This window comes from Zingiber officinale, chromosome 4A, assembly GCF_018446385.1.
Source record: "Zingiber officinale cultivar Zhangliang chromosome 4A, Zo_v1.1, whole genome shotgun sequence".
NCBI classification, from domain to species: Eukaryota; Viridiplantae; Streptophyta; class Magnoliopsida; order Zingiberales; family Zingiberaceae; genus Zingiber; species Zingiber officinale.
This window is the reverse complement of record NC_055992.1, coordinates 134751483-134773460: the sequence shown is the minus strand read 5'-3', so window position 1 is coordinate 134773460 and position 21978 is coordinate 134751483.

Below are 21978 nucleotides of genomic sequence, written 5' to 3'. Positions count from 1 at the left end.
CGTGCCAAGTCACCATACTTGGACTTTTCCCGTGCCAAGCTCCCTGCTTGGACTTTTCACCAGATGTCTTGACCCATCTGGATTTCCCTTGCTTGGCTTTACTCATCAGGACTTTCCCTCCCAACTGATCAACCTCGATCAGTAATCATTCTGAGTTTAATCAATATCTGATACAAACTTAAATCAGTGTCAACATCAAAACAACAGCCAGGTCAGACTGTATCAACATTGAGAAGGAAGAAGAAGAGTCAAGTTTGACTTGACTATTTGCCACATCATTAGTGAGTTGGCAAGATGTGGACCAATGATGATGCTCCACATCATCATGGTGTGCCACCTCATGGAGGTTACAAGCCTCCTTTCCATTTAATGTGGCCGGCCACATTAAATGAGAATGGAGGTTACAACTCCATCTGTGGCCGGCCACTTTAGTGTGGATGAAAATTGATTTTTTCATTCAAGCCATTTGGTAACTCCATCATCTTCTTCCTTGCTCCAATTCTCCTCTCCCTCTCCTCCCATTGCTGAGACCCTCTAGGACTGCTAGCACACTCTAAGGTTCTCTCTCCATTGATTTGTTCGTGTAGAGACTTCTAGAGGATCGTACGTTTGACGATCTTGAGATCCGACGAGCCGTTGGACGAGCGGGATTGCGAAGGGAATCGCATCGAGGGTATATTTCTTCTTCTCTGTAGATTTAGTGTAAATCTAAGTTAATAAACTCATACTCATAGTTTTCTAAATTTTATTCTTCGTACGGATCCGGTGACGCGGGTTTCGGGGTTTTTGCAACGCGAAAAAGTGGTTTTCGCGGCCCGAAAAACCCAACAGTGGTATCAAAGCCACGTGCGAAGACTTGTACGAGTTTATTTTGGTTTTTATGAAAAATAAACATTCTGTAACATTCTGTAATTTTAGGTTTTTATGTATTTTATGAGTAATTTTTCTCGTAGAAGTGAAGCACAAGTGTTTAGACACTTGTAGGCTTCGACTACCGAAAAGTTTTTCCCGAAACGGCAAGGTTTCGCCCCAAATCATTTTGGGATAGCGGGCTAAAGCACTATAGGATCGCTTAGGAGCAACTCGCGATGGTTAGATCGCGGGTAGGGGTACTTCCCCTAACCCCGCAAGGGGATTTGTTCCGCGATTGCTCCCGAAATCGCTAAACGGGACCGCCGGGAAAATTTTACTCATAAAATTGTAAAAAAAAAAATTGTAAGAAAATTACAGAAATTTATATAAATATATAATTTCAAATTATATATCATGTTTTTGATGGTCATGGCCCAAAGACCCAATTCTGAAAAGAAATTAATTTTGAAAAGAAATTAATTTTTTTTTGTAAGAAATCTATTTTGAAAAGAAATTAATTTTGAAAAGTTTTTAAAGTAATTTTGAAATTAATTTTGAAAAGAATTTTTAAAGTAATTTTGAACTTAATTTTGAAAATAATTTTGAAAATAATTTTGAAAAGATTTTTAAATAATTTTGATATTAATTTTGAAAAGGTTTTTTAAAGTAATTTTGAAATTAATTTTGTAAGGATTTTTAAATAATTTTGAAAATAATTTTGAAAAGATTTTTAAATAATTTTGAAATTAATTTTGAAAAGATTTTTAAATAATTTTATTTCTTAGTCATCTCACCCGATCTAATTTGTCAATCAGGGAATCCTATAATTGATGTGAGATGATTTATTGTTGAATTCAAGGGTCTAGTTTAACTTTGTGTTAGATTCAGGTTTAGCTTTGGGTTCAACAAGTAAGCATTCTTTGGATAAACTTCTGGGCTATGGTGAGTCACAAGGAACTCATTAAAGTAACCATGCCTTCGAGGTTTCCCAAATAGTCTTACCCACTGAACTTAGTACGAAACCTTGGTCTAACTAGTTAGGTTCCACTTGGCCAAATGCACCAGGTCGAAGTCATATCTTCCTAGTCATGCGATGCCCAAGCTTCCCTAACGTACTATCATCCAAAAACTTCACCAGTACTGTGGTTCAAGTTAAACTTATCCTGTTTTTAATCTAATCTTAATTGCCCTGCCGGGTAATCTATTCTTGTTTTACCCATTCCGGATAAATTAGGTTCAGTTACCCTGTCGGGTAGTTCAATTGGAGGTGCCAGCTAGTTTGGATCCTCCATCTACTTTTCATAATTTCAACTTGTTGAATTTTGAATTTTAATTTTGAATTTTAAATTTTGAATTTGATTTTTAATTTTAGATTTTTAATTTAATTTCGAATAAGTTTTGAATCTGATTTTTAATTTTAGATTTTTTAATTTAATTTCGAATTTTAATTTAATTTCGAATAAGTTTTGAATCTGATTTTTAATTTTAGATTTTCAATTTAATTTTGAATTTGATTTTGAATTTTTGATTTTTAATTTAATTTCGAATTTTAATTTAATTTCGAATAAGTTTTGAATCTGATTTTTAATTTTAGATTTTCAATTTAATTTTGAATTTGATTTTTAATTTTTGATTTTTAATTTAATTTCGAATTTTGAATTTTGATCATTTTCATTTTAGCTTTCCCTGGATCACGGCCTCGATATGGTTTGTCGAGGTAGTATATTTGATCCTTCGGAACCCAGTATTGGCCAAGTCCAATTTGATTGATCAATTTGGACTTGGGGACCCATGCTTGGACTGATTTACTACTTTGTTTGTTTATTAAGGATAAATAGGATTTATATTTCTTTTTACTTTTATATCCTAGTCCAGTTCTATTGTAGACGGCTCTTTGTGTTCCAAGAATTAGATCTAAATTCTTGGATCCCAGAGAGAACTTTTCTAAAGTAATTTTTAAATCATTTAACTGATTTTTCAGATTTGAATTTTCTTTCTCAATGTTGTACTTGAGTTGAATCTTCAGTTAAAGATTTTGAGTTAGTTACTCCTTTAAGAATGGTTATTTCTTTTAAAAGTGACTTAATTTTCAAATTTGACTTGGCTAATTTGCGAAGTAAATAATTGACTAAATTATTAAGCCTAGGAATACTTACAGCGGAGTCTGGCCCTTCGGAAACGGATGCGGATCCGTGGCTTTGCTCGGAGTCGGCTTCTGACTCGCTCTCGGATTCGCTGATCTGGTCCCGGGCCATCAATGCGAGACTCGTTTGGTCGAGTTCGTCGTCTTCGTCCTCCGAAGAGGATTCGTCCCAGGTTGCCTTTAGGACTTTCCTTCTTCTTTGCTTCTTGGCTTCCTTTTGATTTGGGCAGTTGGCTTTTATATGCCCCTTTTGGTTGCACCCGTAGCAAGTGACTTCGAACTTTGTCTTTGAGTTCTGTTGAGCCTCCTTGGATTGAACTGCCTTCTTTAGATCTTTCTTGTTGAAGCCCTTCTTCTTCTTGTAGAGTTTCTTTACAAGATTCACAAATTCGCTGGCCAGTTCATCTTCTGAATCTTCTGAATCGGGTTCGTCTTCTGATTCCGATTCAACTTTTCGCCGTCCTCTTGATTCCCATGTTCGACTCGTTCCTGCAACCAAAGCAATCCCTATCTCGGATGGCTGTGCATTAGTTTGTTCATGAAGTTCAAACTCACTAAATAATTCGTCTAATTTTAAGGAGGACAAATCCTTAGAGACTTTATAGGCATCTACCATTGATGCCCATAGTGTACTCCTAGGGAATGAGTTAAGGGCATACCTTATTATGTCTCTATTTTCTACCTTCTGCCCGATTCCATGTAGAGAATTCAGGATATCTTGAATTCGGGTGTGCAAAGAGCTTGCCGTCTCGCCTTCCTGCATTTTCAAATTGTACAGTTTATTTAGTAACAAATCACGCTTACTTACCTTGGTTTCCGAGGTGCCTTCGTGAAGTTCGATCAGTTTCTCCCATAGTTCCTTTGCGGAGGAGAATGGACCGACTCTGTTGAGCTCTTCTTTGGTAAGACCGCATTGGATGGTGCAGGTGGCTTTTGCGTCGGCTTCCACCTTTTTGATAAATGCTGGCTCCCAATTTTCACAGGATGTGGGCTTACCGTCGGTACTAGTTGGCAGTTCCAGTCCTGTTTTGACGATCATCCAGGTGTCGAATTGGATCTTCAGATATATCTCCATTCGCCCCTTCCAATATCCGAAGTCTTCTCCGAAAAATAGTGGGGGACGAACGGTGCTATATCCTTCTTGTTGGGCCATTTAGATCTAAAAGAACAAAAACAACAAGATCTATTCCAAGACTGAGTCTTGGATTAGTAGTGTGGGAAGAGAAAAAAGAATAACAGGCTCAAGTGGTATTGACCAACTTTGAGCAGAAAATCGATTCGTGAAAAGAAATTAGAATATAGCTATGAGGCTAAATTATAATCGACTCCGAACAAAACCACAAAAAAAAATTATCTCGAATAGTGGTTGCACTGATTCAAGACGACCCCGCTCTGATACCAATTGTTGGATCGAGACCGCGCTAGAGGGGGGGGTGAATAGCGCTCGTGGCTATTTCGTTCGATTCGTAAAACTATCGGAGTAAAATGCGCAGCGGAAAATGTAAATAAACACAAACACAGAGACACGGTAGTTTACTTCGTTCAGAGCCTAAGGCGACTCCTACTCGAAGGCCCGCGATCCTTGATCGCTTCCGGTGGGCAACAACTATAAGCTCGATAAAAGATTACAAGTTGAAGTACAATAAACGACAGTAAATAATTATACCAACGACAAAGAAATGAAGATTCGGAGCTCCTGGTCGTCGGGCACAAGTAGCAGCACTTCGGAACGTCGTTTGGAGCAGCACGTAGCACTTGAATCACTTAAAACTTGATGTCCTGAAGTGCTGGTCGAAACCCCCTTATAAAGGGTGTTCAAGGTGCCTTGAAGGCTGTTCAAGGCGCCTCCATGCTGCCGATTCTTCCGCACGGATCAAACTTGATCTGGTCGAACTTCATCTGCTTAAGGCGCCTCCAACCCTGCTCAAGGCGCCTTCCAAGGCGCCTTAAACCCCCTTCAAGGCGCCTCCATTGAAGCTTCGCAGCCAGCTCATCCTTTGCACCCGAGGCGCCTCCAAGCTCCATGGAGGCGCCTCGGACACTGTTCATCCGAGGCTTTAGGTTGTTCCTTTGCACCTGCAAGATACGTTAGTCCCAAACACTATCCTGCAACACAAAGTTAGCACAATAAACATGATAAATGAGGTATGAGTCTGACTTCGGGTTTCCAACCGGAAACCCTAGGTCGACCCGACGCCTACTGTTCCCTCTACGGGGAATGCGTCCTCACCTACTCCACTAAGGAGATTTACCTGTTGCCAGTGCGATCCTCCAGATCGACTGGACTTTTGCTCAGCACTCGATGCTTCCGGACTTTCTGCTGGACATCCGCTTCCCGGCTAGTCCAGACTTTCACCTTGTTCGCGACACTAGGACTTTCCACCTAGGGTTACCACCCCCTAGGACTTTTGCCTGAAGCCATCGACCTGTCAAGACTTTCCGCATAGGGTTACCACCCCCTATGACCTAGGGTTACCACCCCCTAGGGTTTTCCCTTTTGCCTAACCGCAGCTAGGACTTTCCTGACATTCTCAAGTAGACTTGTTAGATTACAAAACATCTTAACTTTGAATTCTTTGCCATTATCAAAACACGAGTTCGATCGTCGGATGCTTCCCGCACCAACACAGTGTTGATAAAATATCGCATTAACAAATTTCACCTAGTTGATCGATTGGGAGGAAGTTTTACCGCGGGACTCACCCAATCGATCACCCGAGCAATTGGGCATGAGTCAATCAATCGGGTGATCGATTTGACTCAACTTGATTTGTCCTAATCAAGTCCCAAGTCCCATAACAACCCAACATCCGATCAACCATGACCTGTTGGGACACCATGCCTATCATCCGGTCACCCTCAACCTGCTAGGGTTTCCTCACTAAGTGTCCAGTCAATCCCTTTGACCCACTTGAAATTTTTCTCCTCATGCCAAGTGTCCAGTCAACCTAGACTCACTTGGACTTACCAACACCAGGTATCCGATTCGCCTTGATCCACCTGGATTTCTTGTGCTTGGCTTTACTCACCAGCACTTTAACTTCTGCCTAGCTTCACTCACTAGGACTTCCCATCTGCCTGGCTTCACTCACCAGGACTTTCACCTAGCTTTACTCACTAGGATTTTCACACTGCCTAGCTTCACTCACTAGGTCTTTCACTTGACTTCACTCATCAGGATTTTTCAACTGCTTAGCTTCACTCACTAGGTCTTTCACCTGGCTTCACTCACCAAAATTTCCCAACCGCCTGGTTTCACTCACCAGGAATTCCCAGTCCAGTATCCGATCAACCTTGACCTACTTGACTCTTTCTCCTACCAATCTGTCAAACCCTGACTAGAGGGGAATTGCTCCAGCAATCTCCCCAGTCGGACGATTGCACCTGCAATCTCCACGTTTTGTCAGTCTCCATGTATTGTCAAACATCAAAACCCAAACAACAAGACTCAAGCTTGAGCCAACTCAAGCTTAGTCAAACTAGTCAACCTTGACCCAAGGGATATTGCACCAACAATCTCTCCCTTTTTGATGTTTGACAATACCTTTAAGTTAGGCTAGTCCCATAGCCTTAACTTTCTTTATGTGCCAATATATGAATGAGGGTTCCTTCATTCTCCCCCTTTCCTAGAGGGCAAACTCCCTCTTTAGGTAATAAAGGCCTAACTTAAACCACACATTCTCCCCCTGTTGGCACACATAAAAAACACTCCCCTTGAAGAGTTACTCACCGTTGGTCACAACTCCACTTGTTGTATTCAATACGATAATGAAGGTCTCATACCCTTCATTTGTATCTAATGCTCATTCTCGAGCATTTACCACTAAACAAAGAAGATATCCATTCTCGATTGTGTTTAAATGCTCAACCTTCAGCATTTATGCTGAAGAAGGTTGACCACCTTCCAAGGTGTATGCAAAATAAATTTTCATGTCCTTAAAGAGTAACTCCCCCTAAAGACACGCTCGTAACTTCTGTCATTGCACCAACAATAACTTGGAATCCCTAAATCTTTAGGAACCCAAATTCAGAAGTTTAGATGGTTAAAAAAACTCAATATTGAAACCAAACCTCAACATAAACTTCTACTTAGTATCTCTTATCCAATCCATCCTTATTTTTGTTGGGTTTTTCGAGCCGCGAAAACTGCTTTTTCGCATCGCGGAAACCCCGAACCCCAAGCCACCGGATCCGTGCGAAGATAAAATTTTTGAAAAACATTATGAGTACGAGTTTCTTTCGCTAGTTCTAAACTAGATCTACAAGGAGAAGGAATTTACCCTCGATGCGATGCCCTTCGCAATCCCGCTCTTCCAACGGTCCGCCGGATCTCGAGATCATCAAGTGTACGATCCTCTAGAAGTATCCACACGAACAAACTAGGTGGAGAAGACCAAACAAAGGTGTGCTAGCACCTTAGATGGTTCGGCCAAGGAGGAGGAGAGGGAGAGCAAGAAGATGAGATCTAGCAAGGAGGAAGAAAGAATGAATTCTCTTGAATGAAAAATTCACTCTCACCTCAATACGTGGCCGGCCACATTAGTGGCGTGTAACTCCCTTCACATTTAATATGGAGGCCATTAAAGAGGAGATTTGTAACCTCCATGAGGTGGCACACACATGTGCTAGCCTTGATGATGTGGCACATCATCATTAGTCCTCCTAATGCCAACTCACAAATGAGGTGGCAAATGGTCAAGTCAAACTTGACTCTTCAAATTCCTCTCAAGTCAAGTCAAACTTGACCAATTCTCTCCCATGGTTGATCTAATCCAACAATTTGATTCAAGCCAACTTAATATAATGAATCTAATTCATTTAATTAAATTGATTCAATGAGTCATAATCTAAATTAGACTCATTGAACACATGAATCAACTTAAGTCCAACTCAATTAGCCCAATTTGGATTACTCTTAATCCAATTTGATTCATCACATGAATCTAATCCTCTTGGTTAATCATATGAACCTAATCTCCATCTAATTGTCCTTTGTGTGTGACCCTATAGGTTCTTGTAACATTGGCAATGCTCCTAAACTCATTTAGAAGTATAAGTAATGAGTGGTATCTAGCAACACATCATTACTACCCAAGTTATAAGAATGTTGAGATCCAACATCACCTTGTGACTACTAATTGTGACTCCTCACAATATGTGGCATTGTCCTTCTATTCTAGACATCTAGATTGATCAATGTGAGGCATAGACCGTGTCATCCTCTAATCAATCTAAATCTTGAACTCCAAGTAGACTCACTCGATCAAATGAGCTCAACATCTCATATTGACTCATTTGGGCATGGCCATGCACTTAGTGGTCTCACTCTATCAAGAATATCGACGTCACTCCCGTCATAAAGGTGGGATAGATCCAATCTACATCACTCACATCCCTCTGCATAATTTGTTACATACCCAGTAATCGCCTTTATAGTCCACCTAGTTACGGGTGACGTTTGATGAAGCCAAAGTACATAACTCCTTTTGTAGGGAACCATGGTGACTTCAGGTCCAAGGACCAATAGTCATACTAATAGCCACATGAGAAAGTATATGACACTCATATAACGATCCATGATACTTTCTCATGGAGGGTCATTCAGTATACATTCTCCAATGCATACCCATGTGTCAACTTGATATCTCTATATCCATGACTTGTGAGATCAAGTCATCGAGTTGACCTACACGCTAGTCTTATTGCATTAACATTGTCCCTGAATGTTAATACTCGACTAGGAATGATTAAGAGTAGTGTTCCCTATATCATCTCACTATCGATTCAACTAATCGATTGATATAGGTGAGAACCTTCTACTCAAGGATGCTATTATACTTAGTTATTTGGCACCAATACAAGTAAGTATAATAACCAAAAAAAAATATCTTTATTAATATATAAGAATGTGATACAATGAGTTCATACAACAATCATCAAATGATTGGCTCTAGGGCTCTAACTAACAATCTCCCACTAGCCCTAGTGTCAATCAGTGTAGGCTCTAAGCCCTAATGACCTAGTGTGACCATCATGCTTTCTCTGTGCCAAAGCCTTGGTCAAGGGATCTACGACGTTAGCCTCTGTAGGTACTCTGTAAATCTTCAGATCTCCTCTATCGATAATCTCTCGAATGAGATGGAAGCGCCGTAGTATGTGTTTGGTCCGCTGGTGTGAGCAAGGTTCCTTAGCCTGCGACGTTAGCCTCAATAGGGTTAGCGATGCTAGGAACCACCCCAAGTTCAGTGATGAACTTGCGAATCCAAACTTCCTCCTTTGCTGCTTATGATGCAGCAATATACTCGACCTCTGTTGTAGAATTAGTGACTGTGTCCTGCTTCGAACTCTTCCAGCTCACAGCACCACCATTTATGCAAAACATGAACCCTGACTGCGATCGATAATCATCCTGATCGGTCTGGAAGCTGGTATCACTGTAACCCTTTACAGTTAGCCTGTCATTGCCTCCATATATCAGGAAATATTCTTTTGTCTTTCTTAAGTACTTAAGAATATTCTTGACCGCTATCCAATGACTTTCACCTGGATCTGACTAGTATCTGCTCGTCATGCTCAAAGCATACGAGACATCAGGACGAGTACATAGCATGACATACATGATAGATCCTATGGTAGAGGCATAAGGGATCTGATCCATGCGGTCTCTCTCCTCTCTAGAAGAGGGAATTTGAGTCTTCGAAAGACTCACGCCATGTGACATCGGCAGAAATCCTTTCTTGGAGTTCTGCATGGCAAACCATAGGAGTACCTTGTCAATATATGTACTCTAACTTAGGCCAAGCAATCTCTTAGATCTATCTCTATAGATCTGTATGCCTAAAATGTGAGTGGCATCACCTAAATCCTTCATTGAGAAATAAGTCCCTAGCCAAGTCTTTACAGACTGTAGCAAAGGGATGTCATTCCCAATGAGTAGTATGTCATCTACATACAATATGAGGAAAACAACTAAGTTCCCTACAGCCTTCTTGTAGACACAAGGCTCATCTTCATTTTTGATGAAACCAAACTATTTGATTGCATCATCGAATCAAAGCTTCCAGCTCTGAGAAGCTTGCTTTAGTCCATAAATAGACCTATGCAGCTTGCTGTTAGTTAGAGCCCTAGAGCCAATCATTTGATGATTGTATTATGGACTTGTTGTATCATATTCTTATATAAATAAAGGCATTTGTTTTGGTTATTATACTTACTTGTATTGGTGCCAAATAAACTAAGTATAATAGCGTCCTTGAGTAGAAGGTTCTTACCTATATCAATCAATTGGTTGAATCGATAATGAGATGATATAGGGAACACTACTCTTAATCATTCCTAGTCGAGTATTAACATTCAGGGACAATGTTAATGCAACGAGACTAGCATGTAGGTCAACTCGATGACTTGATCTCACAAGTCATGGATATAGAGATATCAAGTTGACACATGGGTATGCATTGGAGAATGTATACTGAATGACCCGCCATGAGAAAGTATCATGGATCGTTATATGAGTGTCATATACTTTCTCATGTGGCTATTAGTATGACTATTAGTCCTTAGACCTGAAGTCACCATGGTTCCCTACATGAGGAGTTATGTAATTTGGTTTCGTAAAACGTCACCCGTAACTGGGTGGACTATAAAGGCGATTACTGGGTATGTAACAAATTATGCAGAGGGATGTGAGTGATATAGATGAGATCAATCCCTCCTATATGACGGGAGTGACATCGATATTCTTGATAGAGTGGGACCACGAAGTGCATGGCCATGCCTAAATGAGTCAATATGAGATATTGAGCTCATTTGATTGAGTGAGTCTACTTGGAGTTCAAGATTTATATTGATTAGAGGATGACACGGTCTATGCCTCACATTGATCAATCTAGATGTCTAGGATAGAAGGACACTTGTCATATATTGTGAGGAGTCACAATTAGTAGTCACAAGGTGATGTTGGATCTCAACATTCTTGTAACTTGGTTAGTAATGATGTGTTGCTAGATACCGCTCATTACTTATGCTCCTAAATGGGTTTAGGGGCATTGCCAACGTTACAAGAGCCTATAGGGTCACACACAAAGGACAATTAGATGGAGATTAGGTTCATATGATGAACCAAGAGGATTAGGTTCATGTTATGAACCAAATTGGATTAATAGTAATCCAAATTGGGCTAATTGAGTTGGACTCAAGTTGATTCATGTGTTCAATGAGTCTAATTTAGATTATGACTCATTGAATCAATTTAATTAAATGAATTAGATTCATTATATTAAGTTGGCTTGAATCAAATGGTTGGATTAGATCAACCATGGGAGAGATTTGGTCAAGTTTGAATTGACTTGAGAAGGAAGAAGAAGAGTCAAGTTTGACTTGACTATTTGACACATCATTAGTGAGTTGGCAAGATGTGGACCAATGATGATGCTCCACATCATCATGGTGTGCCACCTCATGGAGGTTACAAGCCTCCTTTCCATTTAATGTGGCCGGCCACATTAAATGAGAATGGAGGTTACAACTCCATGTGTGGCCGGCCACTTTAGTGTGGATGAAAATTGATTTTTTTCATTCAAGCCATTTGGTAACTCCATCATCTTCTTCCTTGCTACAATTCTCCTCTCCCTCTCCTCCCATTGCCGAGACCCTCTAGGAGTGCTAGAACACTCTAAGGTTCTCTCTCCATTGATTTGTCCGTGTGGATACGTCTAGAGGATCGTACGCTTGACGATCTTGAGATCCGGCGAACTGTTGGACGAGCGGGATTGCGAAGGGCATCGCATCGAGGGTATATTTCTTCTTCTCTATAGATTTAGTGTAAATCTAAGTTAGTAAACTCGTACTCATAGTTTTCGAAATTTTATTCTTCGCACGGATCCAGTGACTGGGGTTTCGGGGTTTCTGCGACGCTTAAAAGTGGTTTTCGCGGCCCAAAAAACCCAACACTTGCATACTCTGCCAGTATGCTGTTGATCTACAAAACCCTCAGGTTGTGTCATGTACACATCCTCGAGCAGGTTTCCAATCAGAAACGCGGTTTTGACATCCATCTGCCATATCTCATAGTAATGGTATGCTGCAATAGCGAGTATGATCCGAATGGACTTAAACATCCCTACTGGAGAAAAGGTTTCATCATTGTCAATACCATGAATCTGCTTGAAACCTTTAGCTACCAAGCGGCCCTTATAGATAAGTTCATCCATGTCAGTCTTTCTCTTAAAGACCCACTTACACCCAATGGGTTTAACCCCTTCAGGTGGATCAACCAAAGTCCATACTTGGTTGGTGTACATGGATTCCATCTCGGAACTCATGGCCTCTAACCATTTCTCAGAATCTGGGCTCATCACAGCTTCCTGATAGGAGGTAGGCTCATCCTCTATGAGCAAAACCTCATCATGGTCAGACAAGAGAAATGAGTATCTCTCAGGCTGACGACGTACCATATCAGACTTGCGAAGAGGTATGTCTACTTGAACTGATTGTTGTTCCTCAACTCTTTGTGGAATAACATCATCCACAACACTTTGTGGTTCCAGTTCAACTTCTATCGAGGCTTCAGTGCTATGGTCCGCATCTTGAACTTCTTCAAGATCGAACGTACTCCCACTATCCTTTCTAGAAACAAAATCTCTTTCTAGAAAGATCCCAGTTTTTGCTACAACTACCTTGTGCTGACTAGGAATGTAGAAGTAATATCCCTTAGTTTCCTTGGGATATCCAATGAAATAGCACTTATCAGATTTGGGTCCCAGTTTGTCCGAGACTTGACGTCGAACGTAAGCCTCACAACCCCAAATCCTCATAAAAGACACCTGGGCATCTCTCCCAGTCCATATCCTATATGGTGTCTTTATCACAGCCTTGGATGGAACTCGGTTGAGTATAAAGGCTGCCGTGTCTAGAGCATAGCCCCAAAGTGATGTAGGAAGATCTGTGTGACTCATCATAGATTGCACCATATCTAATAAGGTACGATTCCTCCTTTCGAATATACCATTCCACTGTGGTGTTCCAGGAGGAGTGAGTTGGGATAGAATCCCACACTCAGCTAGATAGTCACGAACCTCATGGCTAAGGTATTCACCACCTCGATCTGATCGAAGTATCTTGATACTCTTGCCAAGCTGGTTTTGTACTTCATTCTTGAATTTTTTGAACTTTTCAAAGGATTCTGACTTATGTGTCATCAAGTACACATAATCATATCTACTGAAGTCATCAGTAAATGTAATGAAGTACCTATAACTGCCTCTGGCAGCGACATTGAAAGGGCCACATACATCACTATGTATAAGACCTAACAAGTCAGTCGCTCTCTCACTGTGTCCACTAAAGGGAGTCTTGGTCATCTTGCCTAGAAGGCATGACTCGCATGTCTCATATGATTCAAAATTAAATGAGTCTAGCAAACCATCCTTATGGAGCTGGGATAATCGCTTGTCATTTATATGACCTAAGCGACAGTGCCAGAGATAGGATTGGTTCATGTCATTTGACTTGAACCTCTTGGTACTTATGTTATAGATAGGGCTCTCAAGGTCTAGAATATAGAGTTCGTTCATTAGAGGTACACTACAATAGAACATATCATTTAAATAAACTGAACAACATTTGTTCTTTATTATAAATGAAAAGCCTTTCTTGTCTAAACAAGAAACTAATATAATGTTCTTAGTCAAAACAGGCACATAATGTTGGAACCCCAAGGTGTTTTGATGTGATCAAACAAGCTAAGTTAGGTCATGCGTTTGTTTAACCCTTGTGTCTAAGTGTGCAGGAGCTTAGGAACACAGGAAGTCGAGCGGAAGACGCGGCTAGCGAGAAGGACGGTTCGGGAGAGAGCCGACGGGCTCGGTGCGTCCGAGGTACGAGGTGTCTGCGGAAGAGTACACCGTTGGACGAGAAGAGCGTGCGCGGCGCTCGAGGGACGAGAAACCGGGAAGGAAGGCTGCTCGAGGAGAAGGCCGGAACATGGGTTCGGGTGAGCCCTATTCCGGAAGGCCGAGATCACCCAAGCTAGCGGAGCCGGAGCGAACAGACCCGGACCGAGACTGGGACTTAACGGAGAAGTGATCCCGGACAAAAAGTCAACCATAGTTGACTTTTTGCTCCGGGCGCCCGGAACATGATTTTGACCAGGATCGTGATTTTCGCAATATGATCGTTGGGGGATAAAATTTATCCCCCCGGGGGCACCCGGAACCACTTCCAGGCGCCCGGACCAGTACTATAAATAAAGTACTGATCCGTACATTGAAAACTAACGAACTTGTAATCAATTCTTTCTGTGCTTCCAATTCTGTTCTTTTCATTTGTGCTGTCAACGTTGTAAAGAGGCTACTCCGCCCAGAGGAGAATCAGATAGTGCGCTTACATTCCTTGGATTAGCAATCCCCTGATTGCAAACCAAGTAAAACTCTGGTGTCTGCTTTTCTTTACTTAGTCTCTTTTATTTATTTATTACAAGTGTTAATTATATAGTTGAAATCCGAGAAAGGTTCGAGTTTTATTTTGTAGGGCAATTCACCCCTCCCCTCTTACCGGCCTCCAAAGGGACCAACAAGTGGTATTAGAGCAAGGCGCTTCAGGAAGACTAACCGCCGATCGAAGCAACAAGATGGCCGGACCAAGCATTGTTCCACCAAAATTCGAGGGGAACTTCGCAGACTGGAAGCGTCGTATGGAGGTATTCCTAAAAACAGATTTTGAAATTCGGTTTATTATGAAATATGGTTTTGTAGCTCCAATAGATAAAGATGGAAAAGAAAAAGAAGAGAGCGATTGGACAAAGAAGGAGCAGAATGAGTCAGTAGCAAACAGCCGTGCGGAACGGTCAACCGCATCGGAAACTATTTATCTGCTAAAGAACTTTGGGAGAAGTTCTTGGAACTCCACGAAGGCACGTCCGAAGCGAAGCTCGCTAGAAGGGACATCCTACGCAACAAACTGATGAACATCCGTCTGGAGAAAGGTGAGAAAGTAGCTGGTCTACATGCGAAGGTAAAAGAACTAGTTACTGGTCTCGAAAACCTTGGTGAAACGGTAACAAACCGGGACACTATACGCTACATGCTCAACGCGTTTCCAAGAACTCCGGAGTGGACATCAATCGTCGACGCCTACTACATCTCAAAAGACCTGGAGGTAAGTACTTTAGAAGAGTTGTTTTCTACTATTGAATTGCATGAAACCAGGTGTGTAGGAATGACAAAGGATACAACCCAGACTATGGCGCTGAAGGCAACCCAGAAGGATGAACTCGAGTCAGACTCCGAAGACGATCAAGAAGCATACATGGTAAGAAATTTTAAAAAGTTTTTTAGATCTAATAAATTTAAAATGCAGAATAAAAAGAATCAAAAAGGTGGAAGAAAGGTGCGGTGCTACCAGTGTCAGAAGGAGGGACACCTAAGAGAAGACTGCCCAGAACTCAAAAAGGTCAAAAGGAAGTCTCCCAAGAAACACAACCTAAAAGCAACTTGGGACGACACTTCTTCATCCGAATCAGAAGCTCAAGAATATGCCGGGATAGCACTAATGGCAAGCTATGATAGACAAAGTATATCAGAACTAGCATCGATGAAGGGGGAGCGACCTCGGATGAAAGCAGTGAAGCAGGGGGAGATTCAGGCTTCAAGTCCGACATGGTAAGTGAGGTATGCCTCTTACCCCCTGATCAGCTTTACTCCGGTATCAAAACTATGACTAAATCCATGTATAAACTAGAAAATAAAAATGCCAAATTAGAAAATGAAATTTTAGAAACAAAGAGAATTTTGGCAAAATCATGTCTTATAGAGGATTTTGAAAAATTGAAAATTGAAAATGAAAAGCTAAAAGAAGAAATAGAAAGATTGAAAAAATCAAATGGTTCAAATATTTCTACTTTTAGAAATTATAGAGGTTTAAATTGGTATTATAGATTTCATCAAAGTCAAATTAGAAATATATCAAAAATCTATATACCTAGGAAATACTTGGTTAATTCTGTAGGTAGGAACCTCTACTGGGTTCCAAAAACCTGTTTAACTTAAAATTAAAGTCAGACTTAGCATTTTCAGCAAGGAAATTAAACAACTAATTTCTTTATGAGGCTTTGTCTAAGGAAGTGGTTGTTGCTCCAATAACCAAGAAGGCCTAGTGCCTCGCCACGACCTGGAAGCCAAGTATCGAAATGAAAAGTTTAATTGACTAAACTGAAAAAGCATTAATTTAAATTATTTAATGCTTTAAAAAGAGTGATTCAATTTGTGTTAGAAAATATTAAAAAAAAATTTTTAACTTAACTTAGAAATTTTTTTTTGCCTTATAATTTTGCTTAAAATTGACTTAGAATTGTTTCTTATGAATATTAAATTAGAAATTTTTTTGGGAATGTTGAAATAAGTTTCAAACTTAAAATTTTTTTTTAACACTTATGACTGTTTTTTTTCTGAAAAATATTTTACTTTTCTCGAAAGAAAAATTCTGAAGAGTGTCTTTACTTAGACATTTTTTTTAATATGTTACACTTTAAGCTTTTTTAAATTTACCTTAGACTTGTTTATAACCCCAATTTTTATGTGATCAAAGGGGGAGAAGTATGTTAAGTCTAGGGGGAGGTAATATAATTTTTCATTTGAAAAATACTTGGACTTATTTGAATATAAATTGTTTTTATTTCATATGTTTTCCCTAACTTAACTTGGGTTGCTCACATCAAAAAGGGAGAGATTGTTGGAACCCCAAGGTGTTTTGATGTGATCAAACAAGCTAAGTTAGGTCCTGCGTTTGTTTAACCCTTGTGTCTAAGTGTGCAGGAGCTTAGGAACACAGGAAGTCGAGCGGAAGACGCGGCTAGCGAGAAGGACGACACGGGAGAGAGCCGACGGGCTCGGTGCGTCCGAGGGACGAGGTGTCTGCGGAAGAGTACACCGGTGGACGAGAAGAGCGTGCGCGGTGCTCGAGGGACGAGAAACCGGGAAGGAAGGCTGCTCGAGGAGAAGGCCGGAACATGTTCCGGAAGGCCGAGATCACCCAAGCTAGCGGAGCCGGAGCGAACAGACCCGGACCGAGACTGGGACTTAACGGAGAAGTGATCCCGGACAAAAAGTCAACCGCAGTTGACTTTTTGCTCCGGGGCACCCGGAACCATTCCGGGCGCCCGGAGCTGTCCGGGGCGCCCGGAATGCTTCCGGTCACCCGGAACATGATTTTGACCAGGATCACGATTTTCGCAATCTGATCGTTGGGGGATAAAATTTATCCCCCCGGGGGCGCCCGGAACCACTTCCAGGCGCCCGGACCAGTACTATAAATAAAGTACTGATCCGTACATTGAAAACGAACGAACTTGTAATCAATTCTTTCTGTGCTTCCAATTCTGTTCTTTTCATTTGTGCTGTCAACGTTGTAAAGAGGCTACTCCGCCCAGAGGAGAATCAGATAGTGCACTTACATTCCTTGGATTAGCAATCCCCTGATTGCAAACCAAGTAAAACTCTGGTGTCTGCTTTTCTTTACTTAGTCTCATTTATTTATTTATTACAAGTGTTAATTATATAGTTGAAATCCGAGAAAGGTTCGAGTTTTATTTTGTAGGGCAATTCACCCCTCCCCTCTTGCCGGCCTCCAAAGGGATCAACACATAACAACAATCATCCAACTCTAGTACAAGCCCAGAGGGCAGAGATAGAAAATAAGTCCCTACAGCAACAGCATCAACCCGTGCTCCATTACCTACGCGTAGGTCCACCTCGCCCTTTGTCAATGCCCTGCTATTTCTCAGTGCCTACACATTAGTACAAATATAAGAAGCACATCCGGTATCTAATACCCATGATGAAGAAATAGATAGATTGACTTCTATAACATATATACCTGAAGTGGAAGTCTCACTTCTCTTCTTCTTCAGATCTTCCAAGTATACCTTGCAGTTCCTCTTCCAATACCCGGTCTGACCGCAGTGGAAGCAGGTAGCATCTTTGGCAAGCACTCCTTTAGGCTTCAGTGCCTTGCCTTTGCCTTTGGCTTGGGACTTTCCCTTGCCTTTAGCCTTGCCCTTGCCCTTATGTTTCTGAACCATCAGAACAGAGTTGGGCTTAATCTTCTTAAGGTTGAGCTCAGCAGTTCTCAACATGCTAAGTAGCTCAGGCAGTGGCTTGTCAATTTCGTTCATGTTGTAGTTCATGACAAATTGACCATAGCTCTCTGGCAAAGACTGCAAGATCAGGTCAGTGGCCAGCTCTTGGCCAAGTGGGAATCCCAACCTTTGTAGGTTCTCTATGTACCCAATCATCTTGAGTACATATGGGCCTACGGGAGCCCCATCTGACATCTTGCACTGAAACAGTGCCTTGGAGATCTCGAATCTCCCATGCCTCGCTTGTCCTTGATATAGTTGACGAAGATGTTCAACCATATCATAAACGCCCATTAACTCGTGTTACTTCTGAAGCTTTGAGTTCATGGTCGCGAGCATGAGACATGACACATCTAATGCGTCATCTTGATGCTTCTTGTAAGCATCTCGATCAGCTCGCGTGGCAGTGGCAGGAGGAGCCTCGGGAATGGGCTGCTCCAAAACGTACAGTTTACGTTCCTGAGTGAGAACTATTCTCAGATTCCTGTACCAATCCAGGAAATTTGCTCCGTTAAGCTTGTCCTTCTCAAGGACAGAACGCAGGGAGAAAGAGTTCGTATTCGACGTCATGGTAATCTACAACAGAATTGAAAGCAGAAAGTAAATATCATATTCTTTTTAATCATTTAATTAGGCCTTTAACTAAATGATGCTCCCACTAAATTCTATAATTCAAGTGGGGCAAGATCCACATCATACTATGCCTTGAGTTAGCTTTGGCTAAATCGCCCAAGACTTAGTATGATCGATAGGTAATGATTACCAATTACATCTCTATGCAACTCTTGTTTATAGGATCATTATCCGCAATTATATTAATACTTGAGTTAGCTTTGGCTAATACGCTCAAGAATTAATATAAATGTGATTTATGTCTTATCTTTCCAACCGTTGGAAGAATGCCTATAGTTGTACTCGATCCAACCGAGTTAACTAGTTACTCAATCTAATTGAGTTGTACTCACCCATGCGTTGATAGGCGAGACCAAGATTGTCTCTCCGTACCCTACCAAGATAATATGTGTTACTTTGCTTTGGCAGATTCAACAACACATGTGATCAAGGTAGTGATAGGTATCAGGGCATGGTAGGCATTTGAGTTAACGTGATTGGGATCTAATCTAATCGATAGGGTGCATCTTGTACACGATTTAGATCTAATCTAATCGTTAAGGCGCTAATTAATTACTATATTACTAGCATGCATCACATACACACACAAGCAATTAATTAAATATTTTGTGATTAGTCATGGCCCTACTACGATCTTCTCAAGCTAATGAGAAGATCGGGTGGTCAACCTAAGGTCAACAGCTTCTCAAGCTCCTCCCTTTGACCACCTTGTGTTGCTCGCGCCCTCCTCGTAACTCCGTCTCGATTGGACCTTCCATCGCTCCAATTTTGTACATTACAATGGTGAAACTCGAGTTACATTCGAGTCTAAACTAATTTACAACAAGAATAAATAAAGAGAAAGGTACGACACGCAGGTCGCGTATCAAATACAACACACACAACACAGAAAATGGCATGCAGGCCATATTATGAATTACAACACAATCAGTCCAATCAAATTGGGTCTTTAGGCCATGACCATCACAAAAATAATACATAATTCAAAATTATATAATTTCCATAATTTTCTGTAATTTTTTCTACAATTTTTACAATTTTTATGAGTAAAAATTCTCGGCGGTCCCGTTTAGCATTTTCGGGCGCAATCGTGGAACAAAGCCCCTTGCGAGGTTAGGGGAAGTACCCCTACTCATGATATAACCATCACAAGTTGTTCCTAAGTGATCCTACAGCGCCTTAGGCCGCTGTCCCAAAATGATTTGGGGCTAAACCTTGCCATTTCGGAAAGATTTTCTTGATAGTCGAAGCCTACAAGTGTATAAACACTTGTGCTTCGCTTCTACGAGAAAAATACCCATTAAAACTATAAAAATCATGAATTTACAAAATGTTACAGATCTGTAATTTTCATAAAAATACAAAATTAAAACTTGTACTCGCTTCACACGTGGCTCTGATACCACTGTTGGGAATTTCGAGCCGCAAAAACCGCTTTTTCGCGTCGCGGAAACCCCGAACCCTAAGCCACCGGGATCCGGTGCGAAGATAAAATTTTTGAAAAACATTATGAGTACGAGTTTCTTTCGCTAGTTCTAAACTAGATCTACAAGGAGAAGGAATTTACCCTCGATGCGATGCCCTTCGCAATCCCGCTCTTCCAACGGTTCGCCGGATCTCGAGATCGTCAAGTGTACGATCCTCTAGAAGTATCCACACGAACAAACTAGGTGGAGCAAACAAAGGTGTGCTAGCACCTTAGATGGTTCGGCCAAGGAGGAGGAGAGGGAGAGCAAGAAGATGAGATCTAGCAAGGAGGAAGAAAGAATGAATTCTCTTGAATGAAAACTTCATCCTCACCTCAATAAGTGCCCGGCCACATTAGTGGCTTGTAACTCCCTTCACATTTAATGTGGAGGCCATTAAAGAGGAGATTTGTAACCTCCATGAGGTGGCACACACATGTGCTAGCCTTGATGATGTGGCACATCATCATTAGTCCTCCTAATGCCTACTCACAAATGAGGTGGCAAATGGTTAAGTCAAACTTGACTCTTCAACTTCCTCTCAAGTCAAGTCAAACTTGACCAATTCTCTCCCATGGTTGATCTAATCCAACCATTTGATTCAAGCCAACTTAATATAATGAATCTAATTCATTTAATTAAATTGATTCAATGAGTCATAATCTAAATTAGACTCATTGAACACATGAATCAACATGAGTCCAACTCAATTAGCCCAATTTGGATTACTCTTAATCCAATTTGATTCATCACATGAATCTAATCCTCTTGGTTCATCATATGAACCTAATCTTCATCTAATTGTCCTTTGTGTGTGACCCTATAGGTTCTTGTAACGTTGCCAATGCTCCTAAACTCATTTAGAAGCATAAGTAATGAGCGGTATCTAGCAACACTTCATTACTACCCAAGTTACAAGAATGTTGAGATCCAACATCACCTTGTGACTACTAATTGTGACTCCTCACAATATGTGACATTGTCCTTCTATCTTAGATATCTAGATTGATCAATGTGAGGCATAGACCGTGTCATACTCTAATCAATCTAAATCTTGAACTCCAAGTAGACTCACTCGATCAAATGAGCTCAACATCTCATATTGACTCATTTGGGCATGGTCATGCACTTAGTGGTCTCACTATATCAAGATTATCGATGTCACTCCCGTCATATAGGAGGGATAGATCCCATCTACATCACTCACATCCCTCTGCATAATTTGTTACAAACTCAGTAATCGCCTTTATAGTCCACCCAGTTACGGGTAACGTTTGACGAAGCCAAAGTACATAACTCCTTATGTAGGGAACCATGGTGACTTCAGGTCCAAGGACCAATAGTCATACTAATAGCCACATGAGAAAGTATATGACACTCATATAACGATCCATGATATTTTCTTATGGCGGGTCATTCAGTATACATTCTCCAATGAATACCTATGTGTCAACTTGATATCTCTATATCCATGACTTGTGAGATCAAGTCATCGAGTTGACCTACATGCTAGTCTTAATGCATTAACATTGTCCCTGAATGTTAATACTCGACTAGGAATGATTAAGAGTAGTGTTCCCTATATCATCTCACTATCGATTTAACTAATCGATTGATATAGGTAAGAACCTTCTACTCAAGGACGCTATTATACTTAGTTATTTGGTGCCAATACAAGTAAGTATAATAACAAAAACAAATATCTTTATTAATATACAAGAATATGATACAATGAGTCCATACAACAATCA